The sequence below is a fragment of the Triticum urartu genome, chromosome 5 (assembly GCF_003073215.2).
Source record: "Triticum urartu cultivar G1812 chromosome 5, Tu2.1, whole genome shotgun sequence".
Lineage (NCBI taxonomy): Eukaryota > Viridiplantae > Streptophyta > Magnoliopsida > Poales > Poaceae > Triticum > Triticum urartu.
In genome coordinates, this window is record NC_053026.1 from 139,901,539 (window position 1) to 139,912,490 (window position 10,952).

A 10,952-nucleotide genomic window follows, 5' to 3' on the forward strand; every position below is an offset into this window, starting at 1 on the left:
TGTTGAGTAGGTGATTTGGACGAGGTTGCCTTTGAAAGGACATGCGGTGCCCCCATGTGTGGTTTTGGTAATTGATGACAATCTCTATGGACTAACGGTTGCCTTGAGTTATATTTGAAGGATTTGTTGAAGTCCATGTGTTGGTTTCAAGGAGTTTATGACATGGCCAAAGTGCTTTTCAAGGAATTATCCAAAGATTGGTCATGTGTGAGTTGAGATGGCCAAAGTGCTTTTCAAGGAATTGTCCAAAGATTGGTCATGTGTGAGTTGAGATGGCCAAAGTGCTTTTCAAGGAATTATCCAAAGCTTGGTCATGTGTGAGTTGAGCTTATTGCAAGCATGTCTTGAAGAAGAAGATTGTGTGATAATTCATGTTTACCTTCAAGAAATCATCCAAATGAAGAGAGTTGGAAAGATTCAATGTTGATCAAGACTAAGTCAAGAGTGAATCAAGTTGATCAACTCACAAAGCGTAGAAGAAGTACCGAGAGGGACCAAGTGATCCCATGGTATGGTAAGCATTGTCCATTACGCTTTGTGTACTAACCCATGGTCTAAATGAGAGTTCTTTTGGGGGTTAGGTATGTTTCCATGGTCTTGCGTCAAGAGGAAGATCTCATACAACCCATGGAGGATGACATCAAGTGGTGATCGTCATCAAGTTTGCAGCGTGCAAGTTCAAGTGGAGCAACTCGAAGAATGGCTCACCCATAATGGAGTATGGGGGAGAAATCAAGCTTGAAGCTTTCCGTCCATTGTGGTGTCAATGGAATTTTGAAGATGTGCCAAAGAGTGGCTCACCCATAGTGGAGTATGGGGGAGCAATCAACTAGTCTTCATTGAGCCAACACAATCAAGAAAGGTGGTCCAACTTGAGGAAGTCAAGATCGTCATCATCTAGCTCAAGTGGACTATGTGCAAGGCAAAGGTTTGCCCTTGATAGGTTTTCTATTTTACCGGTATCATAGTGGTAGTTGGGAGACCGGGTTGTAGGATCGATTGCCGTACTATCAAGGGGGGCTCTCTAGGGAGTAGCTTGATCGTATCATTAGTCGAGAGCTCAAACCATTGCATCCTTGCATCATGTTTCTTGGTTCTTGTTTGGTTCCTTTTGGTGAGTCTTAGAGCTTATGGTCATCTTGATGACAAGCTTGAGTTCATCGAAAACGGAGTTCGCATGCATCTTCTATGATGTTTTCGGTGTTGGAGGTTTTACCGGTCTTTTCCGAGGAAGGGTTCTCACCATTTTATTATGGTCCTTTTCTCATTTGCTTCTTATTGATATTTCTCTCAGATTGTGTTAGCCCTTGTCATTAGCTTTCCAACAAACTTGGTTTCGTTGAATTCGGAGCTCGTATGCGAAAGTAGTGACTGTTTTGATATTGCCTGTTTTACACAGAGAGGTTGTACCGCCCCATGGAGAGGTTGTACCGCTTGACCGGTACAACCGGTGTTTGGAGCGGTTGTACTACTCCAGAATTGGTCCGGAGGTTGTACCGGTCATGTACCGCTCTACCACCGGACTGGTCTCTGTTGTGGTGCGGTTGTTGGGCGGTTGTGGGCCGGTTGTACCGCTTATTGCCTGTTACCGGTTGTACCGGTGCTCATAGAGGTTGTACCGCTCCTATGTTATTCTGTACATAACGGGCAGATTCGTGGGGACCTATTTAAGGGGGTCTTCTTCCCCAATGGTTCCCCATCTCTTGAGCTTGTTTTTGCCCCCATTGTTGACCTTCTTTGAGCTTGCTAACTCTCACTCCCTCCATGGATTCTTGCTAGTTTTTGAGGGAAAAGAGAGAGGAGATCTAGATCCACATTTCCACCAATCACTTTCTCCTCTATGTGAGGGGAACCCCTTGGATCTAGATCTTGGAGTTCTTGGTGTTCTCCTTTTTGTTCTTCCTCTCATTTTCCTCCCTAGCATTAGTTGCTCTGGTGGGATTTGAGAGAGAAGGACTTGGGCACTCCGTGTGCCCTTGCCATTGCATTTGGTGCATCGGTTTGAGTTTTCCACGGTGATACATGGAAGTGAAGTTTGAGAAGCTTATTACTCTTGGGTGTTTGGGCACCCTAGAGCTTGTTCCTCTTGGGTGCCTTGGCGCCCTAGACAGTTGGTGTTGTTCGGAGCACAATCATTGTGGTGTAAAGCTCCGGGCAAGCGTCGGGGTCTCCAATTAGGTTGTGGAGATCGCCCCAAGCAATTTGACGGGTACCGGTGACCGCCCCCAAGGGTTGCCAAAGTGTATGGGTTCGGTGACTTCCCCCAAGGGTTGCCATTTGTACGGGTTCGGTGACCACCCTCAAGGGTCCCTTAGTGGAATCACGACATCTTGCATTGTGCGAGGGCGTGAGGAGATTACGGTGGCCCTAGTGGCTTCCTGGGGAGCATTGTGCCTCCACGCTGCTCCAAACGGAGATTAGCATATGCAAAGGTGTGAACTTCGGGATACATCGTCGTCTCCATGTGCCTCGGTTATCTCTTACCCGAGCTCTTTACTTATGCACTTTACTTTGTGATAGCCATATTGTTTCTTGTAATATATCTTGCTATCACATAGTTGCTTGTCTTGATTAGCATAAGTTGTTGGTGCACATAGGTGAGCCTAATTGTTTTAGGTTTTGTGCTTGACAAATTAACCGCTAGGTTTATTCCGCATTTGTTCAAGCCTAAATCGTAATTATTTTAAAACGCCTATTCACCCCCCCTCTGGGCGACATCCACGATCTTTCATTTGGTATCAGAGCCTCGTCTCTCTTTATTGGGCTTAACCGCCTAGAGAGTAAGGATGTCGACTAGGGGTTTAGGATTCTCTGACACTCTTAGTTTCGATGGCACAAATTTTGATGTTTGGGTAGTTCGCATGCTTAATCTCTTTACGGTCATGGACCCAAATTTAGAGCGAATTGTAGATATGGGTTTTTCTCCTCCAAAGGATCCCCAAAGATTATCTTTAGAGGATGAGAAAAACTCTTATCTCAATGTTCAAGCTTCTAATGTGCTTTTCGATGCTTTGAGCAATGTAGTTATATTTCAACTCATGTCGTTCTGGGATGCTCATGAGTTGTGGACGAAGCTTCAAGAAAAATATGGTGTGCCCAAGATTTGTGGGGATGATTGTTCTCCCTCCACCTCCGGTCGTATAGTCTTCTCAACTTCTTCTACTTCACCTACATGTGGTTTGCCACAAGGTAATGATATGGTGAGTAGTGTTGGTCATTGCAATGATGATAGTATGCTTATTGTGGATGATGCTTCATCACTATCTTATAGCAATGCTCCTTCTTTGGACTTTAACACTTCGAGCCTCTAAATGTTTCACATGCTTGTGTTAAAAGTTCTTGCATATCTTGTAGAAATTGCTTGCTCAAATCTCATGATGATATGCTTGCCATGATAAAAATGTATCTATTTCCTCAAGTTGTTGTGCTAACAATGTAGAGGAAACCCAACACTCCATGGAACAAGATGTGGTCTTGAACGGTGCTTCAAGGGATCCTACATCATCATCGGTTGCTTTTTGCCTTATGGCCAAGGCTTCAAAGGTATCTCCCACTTTGAATCCCAATATATCTTGTGATAATATTGATGATGGAAAGAGTGATGATGATGTCGATTATGATGAAGAGAATGATGATGTTGCCTCCTTAAAAGTTAAGGGGGAAATAATTTTTAAAGCTCTTCTTAAGAATAAAATTGCTTGTTCCAACTTCATGGAAATCATGTCTATTGCTATTGAGGGCAAGAAATATATTGATGAGTTGGAATCTCGTCTTGAGGAGCATGAGGTCACCATTGATAAAATGGAAGGTCATGAGCGTGATTACGCTAATGAGATTGCGGACCTCTCTCAAGCTCTTGAACTTGAACAAACCACCAAGGAATCTCTTGAGGAGACTTTTGCTCTAGAGTTATCTAGAGTGAAGGAATCTCATGATAGAGCTCTTGAGGTGGCCAATGTTTTTGAAACTAAAAATGCTAATCTTGAAGTTGCTCATGCTGGACTCCTTGAGGATTTTGAGCACCTCGAAAATGGCTCAAGGGTCATCAAGGGTGAGCTCATCAAACTCACCGAGTCTCATGCTCAACTTGAAGCTTCATATTCAAAAGAGCTTGCCAAGTTGTCTTCTCCTGTTGTTTCTAATGATGATGCTTGTGCCACTAACTCTATCTCTTGTGAAGCATCCATATTGAAGGAGAATGTTGAGCTAAGGGCTCAACTTGAGTTGCTATCTACCAATTATGGGATGTTGGAAGAAAATCATGTAAAGCTCACAAGCTCTCATGATGATCTTCTAGTATCCCATAATGTGCTAAAGTTAGCTCATGAGGCCATGCTTGCTAAGGTAACATCTAGTGAGCCTCATGTGGATACTAGCACCACTTTTATTCAAAATTCTATATTGCCTTGTGCTAGTCCTCGCGATTCATCCATGCATAACATTGGTACATCTTGTGATGAATTGCTTTCCTTGCCTTGTTGCTCTAAAGATGAATCTTATACTTACTCTAGTTCTTGTGTTGAGACTAACCATGTAGAGGAAATCAAAGAGCTCAAGGCCCAAGTCACTTCTTTGAAGAAAGACTTGGAAAAGAGTCATGAAGGGAAATTCACACTCAACAATATCTTGAGTGTGCAAAAATCCCCCAATGACAAAGGTGGACTTGAATTCAACTCCAACAAGAAGAAGAAGTCCAAGGTGAACAAAAAGAAGGGCCAAGAACAAGTCAAGAATTCGGCCAAGATTGTTTGCTTCAAGTGCAAAGTAGAAGGGCATCATGTTAGATCTTGCCCATTGAAGAAGAAGCCCATTAGTGACAAGCAACAAGGGAAGCGGCCACAAGTTCACTCTCATTCTCAACCTCAAGTTGAAGAAAGGCCTCTTCCCAAGAAAACTCAAGCAAATGCTTCTCAAGTTGAGAAATCAAGTGAGAAGAAAGTAAAGAGTAGACGTTGCTACCTATGTCGTGAAAAAGGTCACGTCGCTTCTTCATGCACAAATGGTACCTTATCCAACCCTATTCTAATTGATGATATCTATTCTCTTGGGAAGGATAAAGTTGGCAATGTGTTTGCCAAATTTGTTGGTGCTCAAAGTGGTGTCAAGAAAAGAACCATTTGGGTAGCCAAGCCTATTGTGACTAACCTCTTAGGACCCAACTTGGTTGGGGACCAACAAGCTCAAACATGATCAATAGGTGATATTGGAGGTCATTGGAGACTTGGCTACATTATGAAGAATTAAGGGGACTTCATCATTCTCATTGTCTCAAGCCAAGTCATTCGGATTATCAAGTTTCTATCTTATATCCAATGTTCCTCCTTGCGGTAACTCGTGCTTAAAGTGTCTACATTGATAGTTACTTGCCCCTTTGCATGTTTGGTTTCGTACCTTGCATGTGTTTGTATATGTTTTTCTTCCAACTTGATTATCTTGAGCAATCAAGTATGTGTGTGTTGGTTTGCACATCATGTACATGTGTGTCATGCGTTGAGCCTTTTGCATCTTGTTTTTTTCTTAGTTGGCTATTTTGAGAGATTAATGGAATATCCCATTATGGGGGGGTGATGTGCTTTGTGCACTTCACAATCCTATAAAGGTGGGTACATGGGAAATACCACTTAGTATTGATATTGCAAGCTTATCTAGTCACTATGTGGTATGTCTTCTCATGAGAAATTCAAATTCTAAATAGTCCATTAATTATCTCTTGTTGGATCCTTTAATTGCCTCTTGTCTATCTTTAATTGGTATCACATTATGGGGGAGTAATATGCTATGTGTATATTACTAGCCTAGAAAATGTGTACATTTGAGATATTGTCATTTAGAGTTGATATTGTAAATTATCTTGTTCCTAGGTGGCATGTTAGCTCTACAAGTTGCAATTTGCTTTTTGTTTGGTGTGAAGATGATGTAGGATATCCTTGCTATCTACCACCGGGAATTATTTCCAAATACTTCTTGTCTTTTGACAATTGGTACTCACTTGTTGTGGTAGATATTATTGATCATCTTTACATTAGCCTTTGCTTTTATTTGCCCTTTCTCTTGCCAAGGATTGTATCAACTCCCTTTGCCTTCCATACCACTTGTGGATCTTGTTTATTTATTGATCTTGTCTAGTGTTTGTATAGATATAGTGAAAGTGGTGATCCCATCTTGTGCTTTTTGTATTCAAATGCAAATTCTCCATATTGCACAATGCTTGGGGGAGCTATCCTATTTTTCTATAAAACACTCTTCTTGTGATCCTTATCAAGTGTGTGTCGGTGGAAGGCAAGTCGTTTCTTTTGGGTACTTTGTGCCATCATGAAACTTTGTAGAGAGCTTGGTTTGTTTGGAACCATCCTCTCTTTTGGGGGCTTGATATCCTTTATTTAGTGGGTATCAATGGATATCTCATTCCTTGATGTATCTTTTATTGATATCCTCCAAGTGATGATTTATTCATTTGGTATCTTTTCTTCACTTGGTATTTCTTTTTCTTTTGGTATCGGTTCTTGAAAGTCTTGAGCATGCGTATTAACTTCGTGTAGTATCTTTGGCATGCTTTCTTTCTTTGACCAAATATATAGGGGAAGCTCCACCAAGTCTCAAATTGGATGAGATGTGCATGAAATTTATTTTCGTATCTATGTGAACATTTTTATGTGGAGTTTGTCCTATGTATTGTCGGTTCTCTAACTCTTTTGTCCCAATGAGTTTGGGTACCATTTTGTTTGTGTTGTTGTTCTAGGAACAATTGGAGATACATTGGAAGCTCAGCTCACTCACAAGGAAGGTGTTGTCATCATGTGCTTATTGGAGTCGAGCTAGGATGATCAATGAACTACTATCTACCTTCAATTGGTATCTACTACATCCTTCCAATGTTAACTCGGCAACAAGTATCTTCATATTCTTCATGCACACATTTCTTGTATCAACCTTGTGTAGGTTGTATCATGGCATGTTATTCCTTCATTCTTGTGATACTTGTTTTCTTTCTCAAAGCATCCCAACAATGATCTCTTGTTGCTAGTTGTGATGTCTTTGTTGTTCATGTGTGGACTTCATTTATATACAATAAGACCATATCTATCCATGAGCTATGCTTCCAAGAAAATATCTTATTGGTATATGTATGACCTCCCTTTGGATATCTTGTTCCTCGTGTTGTAACTATTTCGGGTGTACATCCTTCTTTGTAGATATATATCATCATGATTTCGTCTACCTAGAATCTTATACACTTGAGAGAAGTTGCATATCTAGTTGATATCCTTTCTTTCACGGCCACCTTGTCTTTCTTATGTTATTTCTTTGGTGGCTCCGTGAAAGCTTTTGCCTTGAGTGCGTGTCTTCTATCGTTGCATCTTGATGCACTCTTGTGTGTGGTGAAGATTATTTTCCTCATGCTTATCTTTACGAGGCTTTTGCCATCTTAATTGGTATCCCTCGTCTTGATGAGGCTTTCATCTTCTATCTTCACCACGGGTTGTCACAAGCATAGGTTCTTAATATGCTTATTAGTAAGCTTGTGAACCCATTTGCTAGTTGTGTGTGGGAATGATAGGCCTTGCACCGTGTGCCTCGTTCTTTCAAGACTTTATTGATGCATAATGCTCATCCATACATTAGTCTTCTCAAGTGCATTGCCTTGACTCACACACATCATTTTGGTTGAGCCCATTCTTAAGTTGCCTCTTTTATTACTTGTTGCTCAACCATGTGTGTGTTGCAAGTACTAGGCTTTGTTTCCTATATGCTCACTTGCACTTATTGTAAGTTTCTATTGATTTTGGGGGAGCTGTGATCCTATTTTGTGCACTTTGTATCCAAATACAAAAATTCTTATGTGTGCACAAATCATGGGGAGCTTCTCTAGTTTCTTTAGAACACTCCTTCGCTCATATCATAATATCCTTTATTCATGTAGCTCGTAGGATCTTTGGTCTAGTTGGTTCAATTGATACCCGTTGATTGCTTGCTTCAATTGGTACCTTTTGATTACTTGTTTCTTTCTTTGTTATGTCCTTGTGGCATATCATTCCTTTAGCAATCTTGGTGCCTCAATATAGTTGGTCTTCCTCCAAGTATTACAGTTGGATATGTGTATTGCATTCCACTCTCTTGTTGAGAAATACACAACTTATGGAGGAACACAATTTATATTGGCCTTCTAAGCTTTTCGCCCATTTTGGCAATCGATGCCCATGGGGGAGAAGTTTCAGAGAGTTTTGTGGATAAGTTTAGAGAGTTTTTTCATCTTGCTTTGGTTTTGTACCTAAGCATTTGCATCTCATACACATGCATTATTGGTTGTTGCATTGCATGGTGATAAATAATTCCTTATATAAACTCTCTTGAAAATGATTGTCGTCAATTACCAAAATGGGGGAGATTGAAAGGACATGCGGTGCCCCCATGTGTGGTTTTGGTAATTGATGATAATCTCTATGGGCTAACGGTTGCCTTGAGTTATATTTGAAGGATTTGTTGAAGTCCATGTGTTGGTTTCAAGGAGTTTATGAGATGGCCAAAGTGCTTTTCAAGGAATTATCCAAAGATTGGTCATGTGTGAGTTGAGATGGCCAAAGTGCTTTTCAAGGAATTATCCAAAGATTGGTCATGTGTGAGTTGAGCTTATTGCAAGCATGTCTTGAAGAAGAAGATTGTGTGATCATTCATGTTTACCTTCAAGACATCATCCAAATGAAGAGAGTTGGAAAGATTCAATGTTGATCAAGACTAAGTCAAGAGTGAATCAAGTTGATCAACTCACAAAGCGTAGAAGAAGTACCGAGAGGGATCAAGTGATCCCATGGTATGGTAAGCATTGTCCATTACGCTTTGTGTACTAACCCATGTTCTACGTGAGAGTTCTTTATGGGGTTAGGTATGTTTCCATGGTCTTGCGTCAAGAGGAAGATCTCATACAACCCATGGAGGATGACATCAAGTGGTGATCGTCATCAAGTTTGCAGTGTGCAAGTTCAAGTGGAGCAACTCGAAGAGTGGCTCACCCATAATGGAGTATGGGGGAGCAATCAGCTTGAAGCTTGTTGTCCATTGTGGTGTCAATGGAATTGTGAAGATGTGCCAAAGAGTGGCTCACCCATAGTGGAGTATGGGGGAAGCAATCAACTAGTCTTCATCGAGCCAACACAATCAAGAAAGGTGTGTCCAACTTGAGGAAGTCAAGATCGTCATCATCTAGCTCAAGTGGACTATGTGCAAGGCAAAGGTTTGCCCTTGATAGGTTTTCTATTTTACCGGTCTCATAGTGGTAGTTGGGAGACCGGGTTGTAGGATCGATTGCCGTACTATCAAGGGGGGCTCTCTAGGAGTAGCTTGATCGTATCATTAGTCAAGAGCTCAAACCATTGCATCCTTGCATCATCTTTCTTGGTTCTTGTTTGGTCCTTTTGTGAGTCTTAGAGCTTATGGTCATCTTGATGACAAGCTTGAGTTCATCGAAAACGGAGTTCGCATGCATCTTCTATGATGTTTTCGGTGTTGGAGGTTTTACCAGTCTTATCCGAGGAAGGGTTCTCACCATTTTATTATGGTCCTTTTCTCATTTGCTTCTTATTGATATTTCTCTCAAGATTGTGTTAGCCCTTTTCATTAGCTTTCCAACAAACTTGGTTTCGTTGAATTCGGAGCTCGTATGCGAAAGTAGTTGCTGTTTTGATATTGCCTGTTTTACACACAGAGGTTGTATCGCCCCTTGGAGAGGTTGTACCGCTTGACCGGTACAACCGGTGTTTGGAGCGGTTGTACCGCTCCAGAATTGGTCCGGAGGTTGTACCGGTCATGTACCGCTCTACCACCGGACTGGTCTCTGTTGTGGTGCGGTTGTTGGGCGGTTGTGGGCCGGTTGTACCGCTTATTGCCTGTTACCGGTTGTACCGATGCTCATAGAGGTTGTACCGCTCCTATGTTATTCTGTGCATAACGGGCAGATTCGTGGGGACCTATTTAAGGGGGTCTTCTTCCCCAATGGTTCCCCATCTCTTGAGCTTGTTTTTGCCCCCATTGTTGACATTCTTTGAGCTTGCTAACTCTCACTCCCTCCATGCATTCTTGCTAGGTTTTGAGGGAAAAGAGAGAGGAGATCTAGATCCACATTTCCACCAATCACTTTCTCCTCTATGTGAGGGGAACCCCTTGGATCTAGATCTTGGATTTCTTGGTGTTCTCCTTCTTGTTCTTCCTCTCATTTTCCTCCCTAGCATTAGTTGCTCTGGTGGGATTTGAGAGAGAAGGACTTGGGCACTCCGTGTGCCCTTGCCATTGCATTTGGTGCATCGGTTTGAGTTCTCCACGGTGATACATGGAAGTGAAGTTTGAGAAGCTTATTACTCTTGGGTGTTTGGGCACCCTAGAGCTTGTTCCTCCTGGGTGCCTTGGCGCCCTAGACGGTTGGTGTTGTTCGGAGCTCAATCATTGTGGTGTAAAGCTCCGGGCAAGCGTCGGGGTCTCCAATTAGGTTGTGGAGATCGCCCCGAGCAATTTGACGGGTACCGGTGACCGCCCCCAAGGGTTGCCAAAGTGTACGGGTTCGGTGACTGCCCCCAAGGGTTGCCATTTGTACGGGTTCGGTGACCGCCCTCAAGGGTCCCTTAGTGGAATCACGGCATCTTGCATTGTGCGAGGGCGTGAGGAGATTACAGTGGCCCTAGTGGCTTCTTGGGGAGCATTGTGCCTCCACGCCGCTCCAAATGGAGATTAGCATCCGCAAGGGTGTGAACTTCGGGATACATCGTCGTCTCCACGTTCCTCGGTTATCTCTTACCCGAGCTCTTTACTTATGCACTTTACTTTGTGATAGCCATATTGTTTCTTGTCATATATCTTGCTATCACATAGTTGCTTGTATTGATTAGCATAAGTTGTTGGTGCACATAGGTGAGCCTAATTGTTTTAGGTTTTGTGCTTGACAAATTAACCGCTAGGTTTATTCC